The sequence below is a fragment of the Bombus huntii genome, chromosome 8 (assembly GCF_024542735.1).
Source record: "Bombus huntii isolate Logan2020A chromosome 8, iyBomHunt1.1, whole genome shotgun sequence".
NCBI lineage: Eukaryota > Metazoa > Arthropoda > Insecta > Hymenoptera > Apidae > Bombus > Bombus huntii.
This window is the reverse complement of record NC_066245.1, coordinates 1323284-1349825: the sequence shown is the minus strand read 5'-3', so window position 1 is coordinate 1349825 and position 26542 is coordinate 1323284. Positions and strand designations below refer to the sequence as shown.

The window sequence follows — 26542 nt, the reverse complement described above, 5'->3', positions numbered from 1 at the left end:
CACCGCGATTTTCTCGCGCCTGCACCCTACCGATGACGGCCCGCTTCCCGCCACTTCCCTTATCCTAACCTCCATGCCATCCCAGCTCATCTCCCAACCCCTTTCCCTCCATTCTTTTCTCGTCGCGGACGGAATCATTTTATTCGAGATAGCCCGAGTTAACGTGGCATAACGTCGTAGGTTTTGGATGTTACGGTATTTCCTTTTGTTTTTCAAGAGCGGTGCATAATTTTTCAAGCAACTCAGCCAACCTCATGTCGCGGAGAATAAAAATATTTTTCAAGCCACCGTCGTGATTGTCAGCTCTACGCATTGTTCACACTGGATTATTATAACAGAGAAGAACTCGGCGACGACACTTGACGTACTCGTGGCTCGTTGCGAAGATTCGTTACGCTCGTTCCCGATATCGTGTTTTTACATTCGCGTGCAAACGTCGACCGAACTCTGTATTAAAAATTAAGTGGTACTCTAACCATTCGAGTATTATACCTTATTACAATATCTTACCTTATTTTTGTCTGCGAGCGATTATATACGATTATATAGGATTATACCTTGTGCCTTACAATTCCTGTTATACTGTATATTTCTGCAAATATCATATATCCCTGATAATTTATGTAACTGATATAAGATATCCTTCTTGTCACGCGACCATTATATCTACTTTTCCTTTCTTCAGCGTTCTATATATAACTTTGATATTACAATCAGCCTCGATTATACCAGCGAGTTATCGAGCATGTGTCTTTGATTCGAGTGCTTCTTATAGTTGCACATTTATGGTACAGTTCCGGCGTCGTATGATACCGAAGCTGCATTAAGATGCAACATCTTCTCAACGGCCATTTCCTTTCAACGTTTTTACTTTAACAATTTTACGAGCAACGATCGAAGCTTAGACTTTGTTCGTTTTATCTATTTAAGCCATTTATTGGTATCGTGTCGGTACGAGTTTTAACAGTCGTGCGTAACGAACGTTTTACTTTATCGTTGTGTTTATCGTATCGAGGACGCACGACGATTCGCTTGATCTTCAAGTAAACAAATTCCACTACTACATTTATACTCGTATAGTCGAGGGCGTATAGGTGATGTATAGGGCGACATTCGCCGCGGACGAACCTCGGGTTGGCTAAATTTTGCGTTTCGATGATTTCGCAAACACGATGCGGAAACAACTTTATACAGCCGCGCGTCGTATTTGGCATCGAAGGTCGTACAGCACATTGGCAACGAAACGCAGCATTGTAGCCAACTTGTGCTTCACGCTTGCCGCACACATAGTGTTCGCATTTCGATTTCTCCCCCTTGGACCGTTTGATAGCTCGCGATGACAGGTGCAGAACCCGAGATCCAAGGACTACTCGCTCGGCCGCTCGTCATCGTCGTTGCACCACCGGCGAAATCGCAGACGAGGCAGCAACGCTTACAATAGGCACGATAAAACACGGGACTACGTCTGTGTAATAACTTTCCAAAAAATTCACCAAACGTTCCTTGTTTCTCCTCGTTTCGTTTAATATTTCTACGTTTACAAAACAGTAAATACTTCAGAAGCAATATCCGCGGCAATTTGCTCTTTCACGGACTTCTCCGTTCGTCGCGAACGCTTCGTACTTTTTACATCCGAAATAATTCTTCCGGAGCACGCGAACGGATACAAAGCGTACCTACGCGATTCACGATTTCCAGAATCCTCCAAGTTATCAAGCACGCTCGAGGCGGCTCTCTCGCGGATGGCTGCCTGTAATAGCCTTTTTTTACTTAATATCCCCTGCCGAATAGCCTGGCCGCCTCGTGTTCCAGGTATACGCGAGTGTCGTGGGTAGAACAATGTGGTATTTTTTTGCGGAGGTTCCACGGGATGCGTATAACAGTGCATGAGGCCTAGCCTACGGTTTTATGGCCGCGTAATGGGCCCCTTAGCCTCTCTACCCGGGGCTTCGCACAGCAATACGAACCGAGGTCCCGATATCCTCGCTCACCTCTGCCGTTTTCTCCGTTTCTACACACGCGTCTTGTTGCACTCGCCAAAACTACGACCATCTCGAATCGCCGTTGTCGAGCGTCTGATTTTCGTTACGGTATCGGTATATCGATTTTATCTAACTCCCGTTTTACGCAATATCGTTAAACTTTCACCTGTTCACGAATCATACTTGCACCACATTAATCGAGAACGAAGTTTACATTGTTCTCGTTTTAATAGGTACGATGGTATCGTAACGTTTATTGCTTCAAAGGAATCTCAAGCTTCCTCTCGGCAATAGCACGATACGTTTACTTCGTTGGATCTCCTCTCTACACCCATATAAAATAAATCATGTACAAATACGATAGTCATACAGTTTTATAACGTGTACATATATAAAGTTAGACGAATTCGTGTCGTGCAAAAGAGTAAGTCAGCAGTCCCGCGTATAGCTACGAGTCTCGTACCGTACACCCGTAGAAGAGCCTGGCGAGAAAGCGCATGTTCGCTAGATCAGAGAAACGTTTCCTCGAATAATAAATTCGATCTTAAGAGCTCGAAGCATTCCGCGGTAATAGCAAGAACAGTAGGTTCGAAAGTTCGATCTTATTAGCCAGTTTCGACGAAAGAGCGCACGTGCGATCGTTTCGCGCGAATCAATCGCCGAGCGTCGATCATCGACTACGATTTCCGGTGACGCGATCGAGAACTTTGGCTATCATCGTCCGACGTCGCTCGATTCCGTTGCCGCGGTACTTTCCTAATAGAATAACCTGCTGGTGTCCTCGACGACCGATATTTCCGTCTGCTTATACGCATAATCGTAAGTGGATGGCAAAAGGAAGTCGGAGGTTAGTGGTTAAGCCTTGGTCGAAGATTAGCGTCGGCAAGACCGAAACTTTAAACGAGACCGTTTCTTAGCTTAAATCCTTTTAAATCCTCGATTTAAATGCGCTAATTGAAGACCGACCGAAACAGCGCGGATTCTTACCGTACCTACCATGATAATTTGACACAAGTAGGGACGAACGACGCAGGGAAAGGACATTCAGCGACTGTAGGTTCCGTTTATTCGGGTATGTTCTACGATCGTATTTATATTCGGACGTTTCCCGCTGAAAGTATAAATTTGTAATTTCCGAAATTAAAATACGACAACCGATATGCATATTTTCGTACGTCTTTAACACCATTAATGAATTAGTGTAGTATATTTCATTATATGTCTCTTACGTGTCACTTATCACTCATACTTAAAATTTCCATAATAGAAATAAAAATAAACAATTGGTTATTTCGTTATATTTGCTTACATTTCGTGAAATCGATCGAATCAATCGTACCGCTCGACCAATACTTATTTAGATACGATAAAAGATTCTTCCGTAATAATAGAGTCAGAAGGTTGGATTTCATATTTATCTCTGCATAACTTCGTTTAAAACCTTTTCCGCACTTTCGTAAACGTCGTTTCTCGGAGTATCCTATACTCTAAGATACTGGCTGTGCAAAAGTTTAATTAAGTAACTTAATGAGTATCCGAGAACGTAGAGCATCTTGGGAGAGACCAACGAATACAATAAACCGACCGTCCGAAATCCTGGTATTCGTCGCCTACTACAAGTTCCATGTTCCGAGTTTGAATGTGCCCCGATTAAACGAGAGACCATCGGTCGATGGTTCGATCTGCTTGTCCAGTCCAGATCCGAAGCAACCGGAACGCTTAGTCATGCTCGACGTTCCCAGGCGTGGAACGCTTCAAGCGGTGTGGCCGAGACTTCTATATAGATACATCGTATATATGTAGGTATATAAATATCCAGGTACCTACATACCCGCAAAGCTTCGTAGTCACGTAACAACTTATGTATGACCGCAAAGGACTACAAAGGAATTTATACGTCAAATTTGTGATTGACCGTTTCTCTTGTAATTTTAATAGCGCCGCGTGCAAACACACTTTTTAAATACGATATCATTGCGACAGAAAAGTAGTGACCTATACTCAAAGCACGTGCAGTATGCTGTAGGTGCAAAATTTTACCGTAAATCAGGATGAAATGATTTTAATGGCAGTTTCCCTTTTTTTTTGTATCCGACAGCTCTCTCTCTCTCTCTTTTACTAGGTTTCGCTAATCTTGAAGCGAGGTGCGAGGTCTGTAATAATTTTACGCTGTTGGAGAATGAACGGTGCCGTAATAACGACATATCATCGACATTGTTTCGATTTTATTACACGAAACATGCCTGACAAATATACGTTCCGAACCTCTCGCAAACCACTTGCGATTGCAATTAGGCTGCCAATTCGTCTTAAAGCAACGGCTCACTTCGTTTTTCATGCTGCGATTCTCGGTTCAGTTACTTAACCGTAGCGTACTTACTAAGGAGCTGAGAACACATAAGTAACGAGAAGCGTGTCGTTTTGATAGACCGGTCGCGTATTATCTCGAGACGAAATTAAGAAGGTGGTAGAGGGAGGAGGCGAGGCTAGCGGAGACGGAAATAGCGGAGACGTTCAGAGAACTGTCCGAGGGTTCGCGCGATAGCGGACGAGGCAGAAGAGAGGGAGGACGACCACAGCGACGTGCCGGAAGCGAGCAGGTGACTAGTAGTTCCGCTCCATCGAACGCTGTTCCGCGCCACGGCCACTCAAGATCGACTCCGTACTCCTCGGTTGCAGACCATCTTTGAATTCGCATCATCACACGCGACCGACTTTTCGACCATCTTTATACTCGTTGCTTCTCCTGCTTGTTCATCGCGTCACCGTTGACCCTTCGACGCATTCGTTTCCGCGACATCGACTTTTCCGCTAGTACGAAGTAGTAACTCGGTGGCACGACTATGGGATCTTCGACTACAGAGATTACACGCAACTTACGGTCGTGATTTTTCAGATTTTTAAGCGCTAAGGGAAAGGATTGCGATTGGAGAGCAGTTTAGGCGCATTGCGCGCTGTGGTTAAGTAACCTGTTGGGGAAACGATTAATTAATAAACATGAAAGGGATCAAAGATCAATGCGACCTGCTCAACGTGTTTCATGCCGTGTCGTCGACGATTTCTCTTCCACGATTTAACGAGGCGTAGTATCGAGGACCTTATCGTCGAATATGGAATATTTTCCAACAGAAAATGTTACTTTTACACGTACGATATGATCGAGTTAAAAAGGAAGCGATCTCTGTTCCGTTACTTTGAACATCAAACACGATATTTTACAAATCAAGCGAGCTTCGATATACGCAAAAAGCTTTGCCTGTATCTTTAACAGCGAATAATTTACAACACTTTGAACGAGACACCTAGTAGAATAACGTTACATCGTGTAACGCACTTGCGGTAATATGCTCGATTCTTCTTTACGATGCACACGAACGAACCTGGTTTCATAGTATTAGGAAGATGTATATTTCAACAGATTTACCAAATGCACGACCCTAGACCCGGAATTAAACGTTTCTTCGAACGCGGTTTTTACAGCTTGTTACACGAAAATTATTCGTTCGCTAAAAATTAGTAGCAACTCGGGGAAACGTAATCGATGTTGCAAAATTTCATATTTTCATTTTGTTCAATTCGTTCAGCAACACGGATTGTTTCCTTATTCGTTTCATACGGTTACATCGATCGTTATTAACATTGCATTGCTCGTGTAACTATAATCTCAGGTTCGAGGGAAATGACAATGTATAAATCTTACAGACGACTGTTCGACACACCGCATAGTTATATCATTATCTTTGTTCTCCTCTTTGAAGTAACTAAGTCGAAGAAACTATACTCCATTTAACTTACATCGTTTATACAGAAATCATACGTGCATTTTCGTTACTTTTCTTATCGAATTCGATGAATAAGTTGAAAGCGCTATTTTTCTTGCTGTCTATCATCGATCGTTCTCGATAATATTTGTCAAACCGTTATTAGCGATTTACGAATAGAACTTTCTCTTAGTTAATATTCGATTAAATGATCGCAATTTCTCTTCGTTTCGCTGACATATCGACTTATTCTAACATTGAAATAATCTGCTGCCGATGCTAGATTTACATTTTTAACATTCCGATATTTAAATATGCGTCACCGCGACATATCTAACGTGTCTAATTTCCTCGTAAAATGGTCTGTACCTTTACTCGAACGATTAAATTAAATCGCAATCGTCGTTATCTATTTAGCAACTAGAGAATGATCGTTAAAAACACGGTTGAAAATGTGTATGGATGATGTTGATCGTAAAGAGTACCTTTACATAGAGAGAGAGAGAGAGAGAGAGAGAGAGAGAGAGAGAGAGAGGAAAAGCAAAGAACCGATAAATTGGTAAGAGTATATCGGTTCAGTTATTATCTGAAACGTAACGATACATACTATCAAGATATTCGATATATTATTTATACATAGGCGTTTCACGTTAAAAGGAACTTACGTTTTAAGCGTAGTGACATCGAGTTTAAAGTAAGAAACGATGCAAACTGGAAAAATAGGTGGCTGCGAGATCGAAGCAAGTCGGTTCGTTCTGCCGATTCGACGAAAAGATTGGACATCGATGGAGCACACAGGTCCGTTAAACGATCGTGACGCGTCGTGAGGATTCCCACAGTCACCCCATGACCCGCGGTGCTGTCGCGTAGCTCGAGTGGATCGGCCGAGTCGCGCAATCGGGCCCTCCCCACTAACGTAGCTGGTCGGTCCGATAATTGGCCCGTTCGCTAATTTCCAAATGCCCCGTCGCGGATACGACAACTGGCAGGGCTGTAGAACGTCGACAACGACGAACGATAGGTAAGCGACGAAGACAGTGCCGAGAGAGCCGCTCACCCTACGTGGCATTACGTCGAATAGAGAAATCCGAGGGCACTGTAACCCGGCGTGTATATCGCAAACGAGTGATTTGCATCAAATTGATCCGTTAAGTCAACAAGACCAGTTATACGTTCGAGGTGTATTCCTCGTCTCGGTACCACGGATCCCGTCTCACAGCACGGCCCGAAGTTGACTCGTTGCGCAACTGGGGCTGACCCCCGATGGAACGATTTGCTCCGCAACCGATCCTTTCTACCACGAAACTGCGAAAGATGATTGATGTGGGAGCGGTCTACGGCGATCCATTTCGTTTCGTTTCGTTTCTTGTGCCGATTCGTCGGGGAGCGTGTCTCGTCCGGCCACGGACCCGAACGCTCCCGAACTGCCTAATGCCCAAGTCCCTGGATCGAGTCTCCGAGTCCGATGGATGAAATAATTCATCCATGGCCACGTTCCACGTCTTTCTTTCTTTCTTTGTTTTCGGTAAGCCCGACGATGTGGCAGCGTGTTTTGCATTCTAGTCTGGCAATATTTTTCCTCTCTGCCGCGTGCTTACTTTCTTCTTTGCGTACGATCAACGATATACGCGAAACCACGTAGTAACGTAGCGGCTGATGTTTTATCGTTAATTTCGTACGAAATATCTCTATACGTGTTACTAAAAGGCTGAGTATCGGTGAAGTGTATATCAACCAAAGGGATGTTACGCCGCGCGAAGAAAAGCAATATCTCGTTGGTAAAAAACGAGCCGTATTAAAAGTCAGAAAACCGTTTCCTATATAGTAAACTTAAACGGCCGGGAAAATAGAGATTTACCGAAGATAGTTATTCGCTGGGATGTAGGCAACCGAGCAAGAGGTATCTGCCGTTTGGTTTATGGGTGAACGATTATGTATGTGGAATGAATAAATCACGAGTACCAGGTAACGCAGCTACCACGTTCGCGCATACCTCGTGCCTCCCGGAAAGAGGAGAGCATTCCTAGTCATTTTACCGGAGCATACGTATGGAAACATGCCCGATGGTCCGCTATGGAAGAGGAATTCCTCGCTTGTAGCACGTGTAACGAAGAATTCGTTCTGGCCTCGTTCGTGCCGCACGGTCAATCAAAAATCCCGATGGCAGGTCGTAAAATTCCGCTGTTCCTTTACTTCCTGCATCAATCATACGTGTACTCAAACCTTTACAGTCTGCCTTTTGTGTTCGGGCACACGGTTCACTTTCACGGATCAAGGAGAACCTGTCGATTCTTCGCCGAACGATCCATCGTATTGTCTCAATTGAGTTGATATTTTCGCGTTCTTCCACGAAGTTGGACGATCGCCAATCTCTAGAAAGCGTTTCCATGAGCGACTCCGTGAGTGTTACGCTGTACAGTTGCTTGACGTTCATTCTCAACGATAATTAACTTTGAAAATTTCCAATTACCTATTTATCTTGTCGCTTTCTTCCTTCGATCGCTTTCTTTTTGCTTCTCGTCCGACTTGCCTACGTTGGACGTTACTTTAAAAACGGACAATTCGTTTCCTTTGGCAATATCGAAATTCGGTATTTAGCAGTTAAAAATGCTGAACGAGACAAACGAGTACGTTGCAGCGGCGAAACATGGCAAAACGACAAATGTAAGACAACGATAAAAGAACAACGAATATTCGGATAATCAATGTTCTCTAGCCGCGATGATTCATCGCCGTAGTTCGCTTCTTACGTATCGATGCTTAGTTTCGATCTCGCGAGCACATACCAAACGTTATCGAGCCCAAAGTGGAGCAAACATCGTGGATTGCCGACCCAGAAGCCCGCCGTATCTTTGTATCCGTGGCATCGAAAACTTTCGTAACATGCCCGAACATCTACGTTCTTACGTGAGAAGTTTTACGAATGGCAACGCTAAACGAACAACCACCGATCTATGCTTTTCTATATCAAACTTTATGAAGCGAACGCAGCCATAGAAATCTTATCACGTTTTGTTTGTCGCGTTGTTCTCCAACGATGAATAAATCATAAGGTATTCGTATCTTATCAAATTTATAAGTATCGAAACCTTGCGTATTGATTTCAGTGAAATATCTTATTCTTGGATATCAACAATGAAATGTAAATTATCCAATCTATAATCTTATTTCTTAAAACAGCCTATTTTGCAATTAGTTTGCAATCTACCGACTAAAATGACGCGCTATCAAATAGAAATATTTCTATATCCGTGTCATTAGTATAGTGACCGAATGATTAAGCTGCGGATTTTTATTCACTTATGGGGAAACAGGTACAGCGTTTTTTTCTAATATTTCGCGCGTAAAACAATTTTCCATCCAAGCTCTATTGCTTCTCTTTCTTTGTGTCTTCAAAGATACGAATTTACATAAAAATCCGCAGCCAGGTGATAATCGTTTGTGGAATACTCGAATCTATTAAACTTTCATACGTGTTTTTAACTAAGCGACAAATAAAGAGGCTATTGCTTTCCGAAGGATGGACGACATTTGACGACGTGGTTTTACGTAAAAAATGGACTTTAAAAAATTTGATATATATCAAATAGTAAAACTCTCTTTTAAATAAACGATGACGCGCGCGTGTGTGTATATAAGTTTCCACTCGCGAAGAAAGGAGCATGCTTTTACGTGGCAGTTTAAAGAGGAGAAATCAAGACTGAATAGAGTTTGGTATGTATTTGAATGAAACCGTGTGTCTTTAACGACACGGAGTTCACCGAGTAAAGTCTCCTAGACTTCCCCTTGTAACAGAAGTAGGTATACCGCGCGCAGTCTATGTCACAGTAGCCAGTTTCTAACGATAAGAATATTTTCTTTATACATATTTCTTTCGTAATCATTTTATTACGGCCATAAATTTCTGGCTCGAACGCTGCAAGACGCGAACTTTATAGCCGTTGATGCTATAGCGTTACATCATCCAACTTTCACATACGTTTATCGAGAATCTATTCATCTTGAAATCGCAATAACAACGAAGTTACATTCGTCCAAAAATTATTCCTCGGTTTCGTTTTTACGAAGAATTATCGAGAACCGAGCGGGAACATCGAGATAACCTGAACATTATCATTTTCAAAGCAAGATATTATTGGAAGTTTAACTTTAAAGGAACGAAACATCGGAGATTACCAGGGACCAAAACAAAGCTGTGTTTAACGATATGCGTTTAACAACGTTACGCGGCAAACCTGCAGCCTTTCAGTTGTAGAAAAAATATGTGGCGTCTTTTGTGGACGCTACGGTCACCCAATCTCAAAAGTATCAATTTGGAACGGGAAATAGCAAGAGGATGGAACATTTTGCAATTTGGAAGAAACAAACGCTGCTGTTGCAAATTCCAGAACACGAAGGTGTTAGGAGTATACCATGTTGGAATTTCGTGTCTTACATTACACCTACTACTTACCGTTGGTAAAGTTGAAGTTAATTTCATATCAAACATCGAATTATGTATCCAAGTTGCGTTACGAAAGAAAACTCTTACGGAAGAAATTATTCCAATTATAAATACAATTTATCAATGAAATTCTGCAACTTCATATAGCATAAGGACTCCGTTAAAATTGAAATGAAAATCATGGATTGTATTTCATATAAGTTTGGTTTGTCTTCGAAACAATGCAACGACAAATATACCGATAATTACTGTTGCGTTCAAATCTTAATGTACACGTGTCTATTCGTTATTCTAAATCTTCGTTAATTTCCGTAAAGTAAAATACCATTAAACGACCGTTATTACAAAATAAACAAAAGCAACTTGGTTTCAATTTCAGCAGAGTCACGGCGTACAACGAAGGGACGAATCGATAAGACAGCAGCGTGCAAACCACGTCCGGAACTGGTCACATCAAGTTGAACGCTCTACTGTCCATAATTCCCCGCAATTCAGCGTGAGAGGAACTCGCGGTAGGACCAAGCACCTAAATGAAGCCGTGTGCTTCTAACGACATGCACTCCGACGAGGAAGGAAAGACGAGATTCTGTTGGTAAAAGGGATGCACCACGTACCGTCTGCGTTGCACTGCCACCGACCTCGAGAATATTTACTAATTCCCGTTGCGTAGCGAGATAACGTTGGAAGGAGAGCGGAGGAGAAGAAGAGTCGGTTGTCGTAGGACGTCGAGCGGACTAGGAAAGAGATGGCCAACGGTAGGTCCAGAAAACGGCAGAAGCGGAAGAAAAAGGCAAGGAAACGGAGGAAGACGAGAAAGAGGCAGGACAATGGTGTAGAGATAGCGCGCGGGAAAGAAGGAGAAAGGCAGTGGTGTACGCAAAACGAGAAAGAATCGCGGTAAGACATCTGTAGAGAGAAAGAGCGGACAGAGGAAAACACGGGAAAGAGAAACGAGATAGAACGATTTTCCCTCTACTCCGGAGAGGCAACGACTACCAATTCCCTTATACCCACCAGCCACCAACCCACCACCCTCGAAAAGAGTATTTAAAGTGACGTCACGCGGTGCGGGGCGGGGGAGGTGAGGAAGAAGAGGAAGAAGAGGAAGAAGAGGAGGAGGAGGAGGAGGAGGAGAAGGAGGAGGAGGAGGAAGAAGAAGAAGAGGCGGAGGAGAGTCGAGGGGGAAGGGGTTGTTCGGGCAACAGGAAAGAGAGAAAGAGTAAACTGGCGAAAGAGAAAGGGGGAGGACAGGGAGATGCTTTAAGACGCTCAATATAAATACTAGAGGGGGTTGAGAAAAAGGGTTGCTTCCCTTCGGGCCGACGACGCCGGCCGAAGCGTGTACGCTCAAGAAGAGCGTGAAAGAAAGACAGCGGAGCAAGGACCATCCAACAGAGAGGGACGGTGTACATCGTGGAAGAAGAAAGGTAAGAAGGATGGAAAGCCTCGCAGGATAGGTGGTGGATTGGCGGGCGGGGGTGGGGGCGGGGGGGTGTGTTAAGGGTGTACCGCGGGGATGGCAACGGAGTCGGAGGGCTGCCAGAGAGAGGTAGAACCGGAGGAAGGTAGGAAGGAGGATGGGTGGGTGGTTGGTTGGGCTGAAGGGGTGGGGAGCACAGGGCCTACGGGGCTGGAAAACTCACCCCTTTTCTTGCTTACCCTCGCTCGCTGTTTAATTGCATCTTACTTTCGAATTTTCCGCGTGGAGCTATCGATCGAGACACGCGAAAGGGGGTTCGTTTGCGTCTTATCTCCGACAGCCCTCGTCGTCTACTCTTCTCGGCCTCTATCTCTTTCGCCCTTTTTCTCCCTATTTCCCTCGTGCGCCAGACCCGTTCCTTTGCTAGTCTTCGCCCACCTCATCCAACTTACCCACATCAACCCCTATTCCTAGAAAGCGTGGGGTGTACTCGTCTTACCGTAGTCGGTCCACCCACCCTTCGCGGACTATTTAAAACTGCACGTAGCCGCTACGTAAGCCAATGAGCTACCCAACGTGCCACAGCCGATTTTTACTTTTCGGCTTTACTTAGGCAAGCCTGCTCGACCCGGTGTTAGCCGCCACTCCCACGTATCGTATGCAAATCTAACTCGATCCGCTTCCACCACGAGTCGGTCATATTGCCGTCATAAGGAGCCTCGCTAATGCGTTCTAATTCATAGCCGAGTGGTGTACGATCGTCGTCCTTCGAACGATAGGAATCGCGCGAACGATCGAACGCGTTCGTCTTGGAGGAAGCTGATAAAATCTATATCGGACACGGTATCGGTCGTTAAGGAAAACGGACTACGACCTCACTTCCGATCCGGAAATACAGTATCAGATTTTAGCAAAATTTGATAATCGAAATTAAAAATTTCGATTACCGAGCTCGATAACTTGTGTTTAAATAGCGACATTTTGACACAGCGTATATTTTAAGATCGTTATTACGGCTAATATTATATTTTTACTTTTTCGATCTATCGTGCGAAATTATTAGTAATACCGTAACTGCTTTTCTTCCCCTTGTACGACGACCGATGATCGTGGGACGTTTCGACGATGAAAGACGAACGGGAGCCCGTTCGATTGATGTGCCCGCGACGCGAATCGAAACGTGCTAAGAAAAAAGAAAAAGAGAACAAGAGGAAAAGAGGAAAAGAGAAACACTTGGCACAGGGACACGATGTTCGCGTCCCAAGATCGGTAAGAAGGAAACAGAGCGTGGCGTAACGGAGAGGCGCCCAATGTTATTTTCGCCCCTTAGATTTTTAATCAATCCGTCACTGGTAGGGTAGAGAGACGGGGTGGTTTCTTCCTTAGTTCCCTTCCTCGCTTCGTATTTAAAACCTCGGGGCTGATGAACGCTTCTCATGCCAAGCAGCCTGCCTCCTCTCTAGTCCTCCTACCGGTTCTCCTCCGCCCCCGCCGATTCCACCCCTTGCCCTCTTCTCCGCGGCGCCTCTTCAACTCCCGGTGAAACTCACGCACGCATACGTAGATACCGGCACACGTACACGCGTGCACGTGAGCTCGTTCACCCTTCGCGTTTCTTCGAACGCGGCACGGAGGGGCGAAAGCGGGCCGAGGTTAGGGGTGACAAAAGTAGCGAGTTATTTCATGAGTGTGCGACGCATCACGTGCAGGTTTGTTCTCTCTGCCATTACCTTTCCTTGCAATCGCAATATTGAGCCGAGTAGAACGGTCGTTACGAACACTTACGCCAGCTTACACGCGAGTATTGCGTTAAAACGTCGGATAGAAAATGCGTCAGGCTTTCGTGCCGTCTTTATTTCATCGACACGATTTGATTTCGTCGACGCGTGTATTTCGCGAAACGTAAAAGCGACCGGTCTCGGATAACGTTAGGACTTTTCATAGTACGGGCGCGAAACGCTCTCCTGAATTTGGACGGCAAACTCAGCCGTCGAGTGGCTCTCTACGTACATACGTTGCCATTCTTCTTTCGGCCAACAATAGACAGCATTTAGCAAATGACTTTGACGCGTGAAACGTGTAACGAGCGTGCGTTCGACAAACGACCGTTTCAACGGTATCGTTTGTAATTCTTCCGTACACTCGTATTAGAGAAACGCCATATATTCGTTTCGGGCTACTTTTCACTGTGCTTGCGATACACGTGGAAATTTGTTAGATATAAGCGTTTAACCGTAAGAGTTGCCGCGAATCAAGTAGATACGTTAAACGAAAGAATTATAAATGGGCAATATAAATAACGAAACGTTTAAGGAAATTACAAAATTACACGGACTCGTTGAAGCGCTCTTAAAATCCCTCGGAACGTTACAACCGAGGATGTTGGAAAACGCAACATTTTGTTACGCGAGATAATTGAGATTTTGTTCCATCTACTTTATACGTGGAACAGAAATACCTCTTAGGTAACCTTCTCGCCGTAGCTCGTAACGAGTCTTACCTGTCCTCCGCACGCATTCGGATCGTCCACGTAACATATTTCCGCGAAGTAAATCTCGGAATATACTCGACCGACGACCACGTGTAATAATCGTACGCGGCACTTGGTCGATGGAAATCCGCCGAATTATCGAGGTAGCTGGCTAAGAGGACCAGGGGTGTAAGAAGAGATTAAAGCACGGCCCGGATTTTTTAATTCGTACATGTGCGAAGAACGAACGCACGCGAACGTTTCCTCGCGTGCCTGGCTCGACGCCTCGCGTGTAATTTCACCCCCGGTGTGGACTCCGCACTGGCAGCCCTACGGGCTTACGTGCTAACCATTACACATTTAACGTATGCGTACACCATTAACCTTCTCGACCTCCTCCTCGACTTCGATTTCACTGCTCGACTCGTTTAACCGGCCAGATTTCGTTACACTTACAAACGTACAAGCTCGCATCACCGATCTGCGATCTGCCGAGAATAATTCGATAGAGACGTTCGTGTTTCACGGAACCGTTTCTTTTCTTTCCTTCTTTCTTCCTTTCTCTCTTTCCTTTTTCTCCTTTCACGTCCGGACAGTAGAACATAATTATTAAAATACTGACAATTATGTTGGAATACAACGATATTAATCGCATACAGATGAGATGATTGATCGAACGGATTCTTCCCTTCGTTGTCCAGCCATATCCCCACTAGCGTGAGTTCGTGAGATGTACCGTGGCGGCTGGCGCGTGCACGCTCTTCCGAGAATTCGACGGAAGAAGCTTAAGGATACGGATGGAACATTGGGCACGGCATAGCGCTTTGTATCGAGAAGCAGCTGGAAGGTTCCGTGGCACGTGACGTCACACAGACATCTACTCAGGTCACACTCTTTACTGCATAGAAAGTGGGCTTCAAAACCTTTTCAAGAGCCATGGGTCACTAAGTCGGTTAGTCTGAGAATAACTAGCCAACTGTCAACATTCCATAACGCTCACTTATATTTCCTGTAATTTTTGTTTAATAAATATCACATAATATTATTTCAACACAAACATCGTGTCTTCCACAGATTATTAATCTTAATTTCGAGATGAAATCCTAACAAATTAATCAATACCCGCAGATAACATTCCTTCTTATCGACGCGAAATTGATTCGCAGGACACGAGAGTCGTTATTTCCTCACACGCCGGTCGTCTTTCATCGTCCGTCACCGACATCCACGTAATTTACGTTTATGTAAATCGCATTTTTCATTTTCACGCGCTTATGAAATACCTTAGTTCGACTGTTAATCGCGCTCCAGTATTATCGTACGCTATGAAATGGCGAATGTTACGTTAATTATTGTTACGCGAATTAATTGTTACAAATATCTCGCTTCGTACGATGAAGGATATTATTCTATATTAAGTTCCGTGTTACACTCTGTAGCGCCAAAAGCTTGTACGCGTGAAAGAACCGATAAAATCGTTCCATGCTATTCATCTTGTTCTCTTCGGATAATCATATTACATCTCGACATTACGTATATTTCAATGCTACGTATCGTTAAATTCTACGCCAAACACCAAAGGCAAAGCGAATACGAGTTACTGCTTTCGGTTGTGCGTGAATTTCGATTCGTTCGCTTCGAAGAACGTTCGATCGGCTCGTTACAGACGAAGAACAAAAACGCTGGACGATAAAACTCGCAGCGCAGCGGAAGAGGCGACGGAGGGTACAAAGTGTTACGGGAAACGATGAAAAACGATCGTTCACGTGCAAAATAGTAAAAAGGCATTTCCGGAATAGGACGAATGTCGAAGCACTCTTGGTAATGCCAATGGATTTAGTGGACGTGGGATTCCAGGATTGCCTTGACACAAACAACGAAACTGCGAAAGAGATGTGAATTGCTGATGCATGACACAGACCGCAGTCCACATCCGGCATCATCGACCGTCTCCTGCAAATTCAGATCGTCTGCCTTCCCATCATCCGTCCATTATTATCATCCGTACAGTTTTCAAACGACGTTTCGGTCAAGATGTTTCGATTTCCCGGCTATAACGTAACTGCGCCATCGTTTCAGTCCCAGTTTCTTTATCGCGATATTCTTTAATTGTATCGATTTGTCATGAAATATCGAAAGTGTTCGAAGCAGTTAATAAGATCAAAATTCACGCGTCTGTGCTACGCGTTCATTGCGAAAGAAGGACTGACACAGGATTAATTATAAAAAGGTTCTAAATTTCGTGACATACAATTTACATTTACGGATACAACGATAGTGAAGTAGCAGTGCTTCTGGTCGTTGGTTCGCCGTTAATCTCTTATCGTAAATCCACCAAAATACTAGAGTCTAGAGTAGGTAGATGAAAAACCCGAGACTAACGAATATCGGTAAGTGACACAAGATGACGTAGCTTCGGTGTCAACGTAACGGGGATACAACCTATCAATTTCTACGAGAGATTATACGCGAAGAATAGAAATTAACAGAGTGAATTAATTTTCAGCGTTTAGCTGGGCGGAGAAAATAGCGAGAAGCATCGACGAGGGAAAAAAGCGGTGCCCCGTGCGATATTTTCGGTGGAAGTGTACGCATAGTAGCGGAGGTGGAGAAGGACGAGGAGGATGAAGAGAGAAGGAGGAGAGGCAAAAAAATTCATGTCATACTCGAGTGGTTTACTCGAGCCGAATGCTCGGCGAATTTTACTGCGCTCTACTGGGCTCTACTGGGCTCTGCCGGGCTCCGCTTCGCTAGAACAAGGAAGGTCTTGGTTAAATCCAAAAGCGACTAGCACGCTTCTACTGGCCGCACCAAAGCGAGCGTATTGCGGCACCAACAGTCAGAAACGCCGCTCTACCAGACTGCACAGATCGCTGCATTAATGCCATTCTTCCCAGCCTCGTTCACATTTTTCCTTGCTTCCTTTCTTTCTCCTGTTTTCGTTTTGTTTCCCGTCTCCCGTCTCCCTTCCTTTTCCCCTCATCCCCGTGCCCGTGTTCTCCTTATTTTTTCCCTCGCGAATCGAACTAACCGTAATACAAAAAATTACACGTAAATATCGCCCGCCGGGACGATAACGAAAGCGCGATGCGACGCTGTGCTCGACTAATGAAAAGATCAGAAGCAGTCGTCGCTGTCGACATTCTGCACGATCGCCTTGATTTTCAGGATTATGGATGAGGCATGCTGTTCATTGACTAAACGATCGTCTTTGTGCTCGTCTCATCGTCGTTTCATTGGACGACGCGATTCGATTTCTAGAAATAACCTATCGCTTGTAAAAATCTTGTTATCAAGGTAATCGGTAGCAAAGGCGAACGATATAGCGCTAACGAGTCAACGATTTGATTACAGTGGCATAAATACATTTGTTTCCGAGAAAAATAAACGATATCTTGTTCGAACAACGTTGTAATACACCTCCTCATTATACGTCGCATTCGCTACGTTTCTTGTTCTTATTCGTATATAACATATATATATATACATTTGCATATATATATTTCATTCTTAACATAGCCTGGTCAGCGTCCGGCTGATTTTCATCGGTGGAACGTATCGGTCGATAGTAGCGAGCGTGGCGCAGAAAATTAGGCGAAACAAGCCTGTTGTAAGTCCTGTCGAAGATTTTGATAATACCGATGGCGGTTTGGTGAATTCGGAAGCGTTGACCTGGCTGCGAAGCGAGGCTTTCCGGCTGATCACCCGGTATGGACACACTTGCGCGCATCTAACACACGGTTCAAGAACCACGGGGAGATCGAGTCCGTATGAGAGTACACCACGATACATTCGGGGATGGAAGAGGGTGAAACGAGGAACGAGCAGATAGAAGCAGATACCGATAGAGGGATAAAGAGGGAGCCGGAGAAACGGAGAAACGGAGAAGGAGAAAGGGGTCTGCGCGATGGGATGGATGCTACACAGTACGCGGACGGTCTTAGCGGTATCTTGGCTGCCTCGCTGTCCTGGGGGCGAGCGGCTAAATACCTCAGGATTGTTACTATTGCCACCCCTTTGCACCCTCTCCTCCTTCGCCCAACGGGCCACCCACCTCACCCCTTTTGATACGATGGAATGGGTTAATGCTATTGATTCACGTGCACAAGGTGCTTGGGTAGAAGCGGCACCGACGGCCGCCACTGTTTGACAGTAACGGATCTCCCCTTGTCGCTCTCTCTTCCTCTCTGCTTCTCCGCTTCTCCGCTTCTCCGTCGTCGACCATCTTTCGTCTCTTGCGTTCTACGTCCTACGAGATACCTAGACGAACGCGACCATCCAGCTGCTTGTACCTTCCGTTGCTGTCTCTCACGGAGTTTGAAAAGTCCGGCTAAGATGGCACGTTTAAGCGTCCGATCGAACGCTTTGGAATGGGAACCGGCCGACACTTTGACTTTTACGTCGGACCTCGTTGCAAAAACTTTCGACTTACCTCTTTCTCGCTGGCCGATAACGTATCGATTAAAACGAGAGATCGAGGTGAATCGCGTGGCCGAATCCTGCCTACCTTTAATCAATCTGGAACACGACGCACGATAATTCGCGATTACGACGTTTCGTAGAATTTCATTTTCTCGTGTATATAGTACTCGTATCGTCGTTGTTAACGTTTAAACAGCTAAGTGTCAATTGCGAATAATTTAACACTAAATTATTATTTCTAGCTATTAAAAAGTATTTTAGAGTTTGTCATAGCGCACGAATTTACGAATTTACGAATTTACCAATAAACAACGTTTAAATCGTTAATCAAAGTTTCAAAATCTGGTTTCAAAGTCAAAGAGATCTGATATATTTTATAGAACTTTCAGGAACCGTTAACCTCTCGTAGTTTTCTGTGTCACAGCGTCGAGTCTTGTCGAAATGGATTAACATTCGTCGCATGATACAAAATCGTACAAATATTCCTGTACAGCGACCTACCTACCTTCGCCATCGTGAACGCAGATAGTTTATATTATTGATCTTTATGCGCATGATATTTGAACATAAACGGCGATGACGTCTCTAGTATTCCAACCAATGAATCGCCCTCTCTTGGATACACGCTAGATGTACATGGAAATTAGTCGAATTTCCAAATAGAAGTGAGAAAAACGAAGATTTAACCGATCGAGACAAATGTATAGTTTCGTTTAAGCTTAGTCGGAACACTCGGAAGGCCCGGTAGGATATCTGCTTAATAAAGTACCATCGATACGCGTAAGAGGGACAGCTACGCTAATGCCATGAACGACGCATTAAATGCGTGGTGCGAATATCGGCCGTTCAACCCCTCGCAGTCGTCAGCCCATTTTCGTACTTTTGAATCGGAGCCTTCTCCTCCACCGAGTGATATCTACTTTCCATTTGTCTATGGACGGTTATTTCCAAATTATACTTTTATCGATCTTCAACGTGTCAAATAACTGTCCCCGTTAATAATTCAGCCAAATCAGATAACACGTGTATTCTTAGAACGATAGATTTCTTTCTAACCTGTCACGATACACGTCCCAAATTTGGCATATTTCAATAGAAAGAGTAATAATTCATCGACTATAAAATATTCCCGGAAGAAATTAATTATTCGAAGATAGGACAGACGTAAGAATATAAACGTATTACCGGTGATGATCGTGGTTCGATGTTCATCGTAAAGAAAAAATTGCGACACGACTTGTGTAATTCGATTTTCTTTTGAATAATCTTTCCGGAAGTTGTTCCTTTAATACATCCTTTACGTAGAAACTACGAACGTTGCGTCTGTGGAGTAAGAAAACTGCAGTTTCGCAAGTTCGTGTTATTGGGCACGATATATCAAAGATAATAAAGCTGGAACGAAACCATCGTGCTTTCTTAAATCATCATTGGAGCACGCGATAATATACATGCGAGCTATCTGCTCTTTCGTAATCGTATCGTCTCCACTCTGCAAATATATCTCGCAAACGGGAGGAACGGTACCTTTCGGAACGATGGTCATTCACGATCGTTTTTTTTCTTTTTCTTTTTTTTTTTTTTTTTCGTTAACGGTCAACACGTACATCTCCGTGAAGAAGCAGTTGCTGCAATCAGCAGCTAGTACAGCGATTGCCGGCGTGACTCGACCGATGGAAGCGCGTTGCGTCCAATTACGATAATGAGACACGGTCGTCGTAAAGAATGAAACGGATCGTCTGGACGGCTGGATGAACAATGTAACGGCGCACCGCGTTCGCTGCGATACCCAAATACGTATAGAAACTGAAACGAAGCGGCGAAAGACACCGAAGGAAGGGAAATTTATCGTCGTGAAAAATTCAGTTGATCGGAAAGGGAAGAGGTTCGACGTTCTTACACGACTATGTTACGCGTTACGCGCGTTGCCACCGACAAATGCGATAAGAAGCGAAGGAGGCAAACGGCGGATTATCCGCGAACGGACGAACAGACGAACGGACGAACGGACGGACGAGTAAAGAGGCGAGACACAGTGCGCTCGTACACGTACGTAAACGGATGCGCGTAACGGTGGTTGGATATGTTACGTACGGTAGACCGTGGACGAGGACGCTATTTCGGGGGCGAAAAGTTGCATGGGAAGAAAAACGAGCTGGCGGCAGAGAGAGGTACGGGAAGGCTGAAGTAAGAGGAACGGAGAAGGAGAGAAGGTGGAGGGCAGGGAGAAAGTCTTAGCCGGGGGCGTACATTATCGTGACGTGTAATACAATATGCAGATAGATATTTGCAACTCGCACACAGAGTTCCCGCAGGCAGCAGCGGCGCGCTCCGGCGCTGCCCCATGCTGCTCTCGGAAGTGCGATTGGAGGGAAGGAAGATGCCTCTGCTGCTCTCTGTTCGATCAACGATACCACCCTCCTCCTTGCGCTTTCTGCGGCCGGACACGAAGAGCGGCTCGAGCTGGAAGGAGAGGACGTCTAAGGACGAGAGAAAGAAAGGGACGGTAAGGTGGGGATCGGAGGGGGTAAGAAACTGTGAAATATCGATTAAGTTTGCCAGTAAGACAAGGAACGTCCGCGAGGCGAACCTGCAAGGTGGGAGGGACGATTCGAAGGTGGCGGCGGTGGGTGGTCAGGAAGAGGGGAAGGTGATATGAGCATTGTATCGGGGAATTAACGGTACTCCCTCCGCTCTCTTACCCGAACCACCACCTCCTCCTTCCACCGCTTCTCCACCTACTGCTTCTCTCTTCTCCCTCTCTCGCTCGTCCTTCCGCCTTGTATTCCTCCTTGCCCTTCTCTTACCACCGATCCCTAGCCGTCTTTCGAATTCCCTCTCTGTTCGCTCACCTACGATTCTCTCGCTCTCGCCGTTTCTCCGTCTCTCTATTACATGTATACGCGCGCATGTATATCTTTCCGTCTTTCTCCCGGTGGCTGGCTCTCGCTCGCCGTCTTACGACTTACCCCGCTCTACGACCACCTTCGTATTCGCCTCTGCCCAGCACACGTCCCAGATCGGCTCCCGAGCAACCCTCTATCCGACGCTGGTGTGTACAGCAGGACGAAGCATCAGGGGAGGATGGCTCGTGCTTTAGACAGAGGGATGCAACGGGTTACGGAGAGATGCGAACGTATACCGAACTCGCTGCTCTCGCTCGCTCGTTCCTTCCTTCGTTCGTCCGTTCGTTCGCTCGCTCGTTCGCTCTGCTCCACCGTGTCCTTTCGTCCCCCTTTATCGCCTTTCCTGGTCATCGATGCATGCTTCTCGGTGTACACCGCGGACGCGTCCTTCCTCTGTTATCTGGACGCTCCGTAGGGTGATCAGGAATTGCATGTCGAGTACATGAATCACGCGAGGCGCGCGATCGATAAAGTTTCAGGCAAGGATTTTGATCGTCGCGTCTCTCGTGGCTTTACGGGGATAAATTCCTTCGCGAGATACAGACCGATAATCCCGTCGGTCGTTTTTCCTTCTTCCGCGCCGACTGTTTCCCTCCTTTGACAAATAGACTCTTCCTTCTATCGGCCTGTGCAGCGTGTCGAGAAGCGTGATTCGAAGATGCCGTTCGTGTCAAGGGTCGGTGAAAAGTTTCGCGACCAAGATTTTAATTATTTTATCCAGCCTCGAGCGTTCTTTATACAGTCGAGCTGCGCCGAACCGACTCGCACGCTGTACAAGAATTTATTACATTGTGCTTCGGTTACCACGAGCGAGACGCACGTTTCTCTAGAAACGATAGCGATCCGCACTGCGTTTACAAGCAAAGTTCTTTATCGTGGAGCGATCGAAAGAAGAGATTACCGTTCTACCCGTGTCAAACGCGCGTCACTCGGACCAGCGCGATTTCTTCGAAAAAATCGACATTGAAATCGACCAACGTCTCTCGTTTGTTCCTATGTACGCGTATGAAACGCAGCTCGAGATTTACCTCCGGTACCGTCATCGCATCGCCGCTACTCGCAAAACGCATGTGTCGACGATTTACTCGATGCGATGGGACGCGAGATCTGTCCCGACAACAGGTTTCAGAAATCGGTGATAAAATTGATGTAAACAGCCACTTGGCACGCTGTTCGCGCCGAACGTTACTCCCTGGAGGGTTCCCCCATGGTCTTCCTTGCTATTATACTTTCTCGCTCGCTCTCTTTCTCCATAACCTACCCTTTCGTAGGAAAGAGAGAGTGTGCGAGGACCGATACCAAGGAGACGTAACGCGCGAGAGGCAACAGCAGCAGCAGCAGCAGCAACAACCTCGTCCTGGCTCGAGCGTAGAAGAGAGCAAGAGGGAAAGGGGGCAAGGCGATACGAGAGGAGCGCAAGGAACAGCCATAAACAGCTTGTTGCTTCCGCGAAACTGCCAAGGCTCCTACGGCGTAGCTCGAACTCGACTCGAGCTCCGCAGCTCGCCTCGGTTATACCACCTATCTGCTAGAATGGCCTGGGTGGGCGCAAGTATGCGTAGAATGTGAAAGATTGCCCCGTAGTAGGAGCGAGAACCGCGCTCCACGCGACCGTTTTTAAGCGACGAACCTGCGTCGCGTACGTCCCACCTACATTCGTCACCTCCGTTTAGAATTGATAATACACGTTTGCGATATAATTTTTTACAAGTTACGTTTCACTACGTGTTGGGCTCGACGCTTTGTATCAACGTGATTCGTCTAACTTGGCGCCTAAAAGGTACGTTACATTGAAAAATTACAAATAAAATCGTTTGGTTTCGAACCAGGCATCGAAAATAGGTAGGTACTATAGATACGTGACATCTTCTCCGAACCACGCTCGATTCAACGATCGAAGAATTGGAAATATGGTATTTCGTCGAATTTCATATCGCGCAATAGCGCGACCATCCTGTTTTGTACCGCGTTTCTAGCTGCATTCGTAAAGGTTCGTTATCCAACGAAAGCGGCGATGTATCGCGGTCGTGCGTTTAAAATTTTACCTGAAAGAACAGCGGCAGTTATTAATCCAGATATCTGAAAGCAAACGAACAACGGGGTGCTCGCTTCTTTCTCAGCGAGTGCGTATACACGGAATATCCAAGCTATTTACACATTAATCGTTATTCGCTACTAATTGTTATTCGGTGGTTGCAAATGGGGCAATTATCGGCGGAACGGATCGTTCGAGATAAACGATTTCGCGATAAGCGATAAAGACTTTCGTAGATTTGCTTTCGATTGATAGGCCTGCGCGCCAGCTGCAGCCCGATTACCATGTAACGCTCGATATACACTCGGTATACACGACGGTGCACACGCTGCAACCTAACAACGATCGTGTGATGCAGCGATTACGCTAATTCATTCGGCGGTCTTGAGAACGGTAGATCGATCGCGGATAACCGGAACGAAAACTTTAGAAACGTTTTATCTCTTTCTTATGCCACGTATCGACGTTTCAACGAACCATCTGTACGTCGTATGGTATTGGTAAAAATTATTCGCGCGTAAACGTATGTAAATTAAAGTGAGCTTGACAAGCGTCGTCCAACCATCGATTCGATAACGTCACGAGTATTTGTACGTGCAAGGTTTCGATCTGTAATTCGGTTGCGAGATACGGCAAAAACAACGGGGCTAGCAAGAAAATGAAATCAAACGATGTTGCGTAAGCGAGATCGGTACACGGATTAACGGAAAAATGCGAATCTTACGTAAACGGTTTTTAAATCTCGTTTGACACACATAAGCTTATTCCAAAGACGGTACCTCCAGCGTGGTAACCTTACGTTCCAGTACAGTGCTCGACCGAACGTACAGCTAATTACCGAGCGTGTGCCGCGGCGTGCCAGGTACACGAGAAACTAATAGTCGCCAACTAAGCTGTAACAACTGTCATTAACCGTCATTAACAACGCACCGCTACTTCGCGAGCCTGCCATAAAAAAAGGGGGCGGGATACGCGAGGGAAATCCGCATGATTATTATCGCCTGGATGATTGTTTGAGTTGTTCGCGTATCTGAAAGTAAGGTAAAGGATAATATAATTATATCTAGGGCTAAGATCGATACAATTTTATTTCCAATTCGATGGAAACGATCAGAACCTCGAATGTTTGGCGGGGTTGAAAAGTGAAACAGCATAGTACGATCAGAAATAGAAAGCGGAAATTGCGGTAGAGGTATTTAGCGTGAAGGGAATAGCCTGAAACAGAGAGTAGCTACTCGCAACATCGGATTAAAGGGAAGAACACATAAACGGTTGCACTTTATGTTCCTCGAAGTAGATAAACTTCTGCGACACGAGGCTCGGAAGCTTAGAAAATTAAGGTCAGACTGAAAAACTTGCCATGGTAAATCGACTCGATTGACCTCGAGCCGATACGCGCCTTTCGTCATTTTATCATATACAATATACGGTCCGTTCGTATCGCGCGATATCGAACGCTCGAAGCTTCGAAGATTAATCGCGACGGTCGTTTGAAAATGCGTAAGCAGCGTAAGATGCGTTAAATCAGCGATACCATGGGTAGAGTATCGGTAAGGAAATTTCGTAGGTTTTGAATCGCCGAGAACACAGGGAATCGATCTGAAACGCGGGATTCGCGCAACATCGGATTACGGAAAGGCATGTAATCGGCCGCAGGCCTAGCCACGTCGGAGCGGACCAACTTCTGCGAGAAGGAGCCGCGAGATGGGTGGTGGGCAACGCGCGGAGGACTGGCAGGAAGCACGAAGAGATCGGTGGATGCTGAAGGGTGAGATAGTATGGGTGGCCGCCGAGAGGTTTGGTAACGCTGGTTGAGAACGAGGCAGAGGCAGAAGAAGAGAGGAGGTGGAGGTGAACGCCAAGGGTTCTGAGATACTAACCCTTGGCCAAGCCGCACCCCGAGGTCCAGAATAATCTACAATCCATATCAGTCTTAGGTAGTCCACCCAACCACCCTACGCGTCTCATCCTCCCAACCTACAACCACCTTTAGCAATGAGAGAGTTCGCGTTCTCGCTTCCTCTTCCACCCCATCCCTCTACATACCCTCTCTTGTCGAGCTCTTCTCTCGCTCCGTTGCTCTCGTCCTCTCCTCCTTCTGCACCTTTCTCACTTTCGCGTCCATTTCTATCTTGCTTTCCATCCACCTCCTTCCGTCTCTTCAGGTGCTCCTTCTCTTCGTCCCTCTTCTGCTCCGTCTTAGCCGCAACCCTTGCCGGGACCAGCCGGCTAGTCAATACCCCACACGTTCCGTCCTTATACATGCTGGTGCTGGTGCCGGCTCCTTCTATGTATGGACCCTAAACCATCTCCCTATCCAGCCCACAGCCACTCCGACTCCTTAACGATGGAACTATACCCCAGAAACCCACCCGCCGTCGACCTTCTAACGCCGCGTCCTGCGAACGATAAATTCGCTCGGCAACTGGCGGGCTGCTGACTCGAGTCATCGAACACCTTCCAAGCGTACTGCCGTGTTACTGTCCACTGACGAGCCGCCAGAAAGCTTACTCGAATCGAGCCGTACAAACTGCGAACGACCATCGTTCGATCAACGTATTCGTTGCAATTCTTAAACATCGTGCGAACGTCCACGTTGTTCGAAACTCGTGCACTTGGATACGATTTGGATCGAAACGATCGCCAGATCCATTGAAATTGCAAGGATCTCGGAAAAAACGTCTCGCTTAATAGCATAACGGGTGATGGAAACGACACAACTTCCTGCAACGTATACGTAGAATTTGATTAACCGGCTTAGACATCCGTAAAGTTGGAAAGGTCGGATAAGAATCAATGACGATCGAACGAAACGAAAGTTCATCGCTCGCGCAGATCAATAATAAATAGTTCACGCGTTAAATACGTCCATGTACGTAAAGTGACAGCGGTTCGTGAATATTTAAAAAGCGTATTTCCTGGGGAAGGATCGTGTCGCGAAATCTATTTTAAATACGAGCATCCGTTAACGGATATATTTGGAACTGGGAACTCTATTCCAAGACGACGTGCAACGGACGATATCGTCAATGTGCATACAGAAATATTGCGATGGTGAAGGACCTGTCTGGAATTGGACGATCGAGTTAGTCGGATCGAGAAACA

The 26542-nt window shown here is 45.7% G+C and overlaps 1 protein-coding gene and 1 long non-coding RNA gene across 4 annotated transcripts in view; one reads left to right on the top strand and one right to left on the bottom strand.

The window, feature by feature from the left end:
• The window catches only part of LOC126868759 (uncharacterized), a 66452-nt gene extending 49895 nt beyond the window's left edge, over window positions 1–16557 (top strand). For all 3 annotated transcript variants that reach the window (XR_007690746.1, XR_007690747.1, XR_007690745.1), the window contains 2 exons: window positions 10567–11614; window positions 14737–16557. This is a non-coding gene — a long non-coding RNA (uncharacterized LOC126868759). The remainder of the gene's footprint in view (window positions 1–10566; window positions 11615–14736) is intronic.
• Window positions 1–26542, bottom strand: part of LOC126868756 (diacylglycerol lipase-beta-like) — a 136629-nt gene that overhangs the window by 61148 nt on the left and 48939 nt on the right. The gene's annotated exons all lie outside the window — the stretch shown is intronic.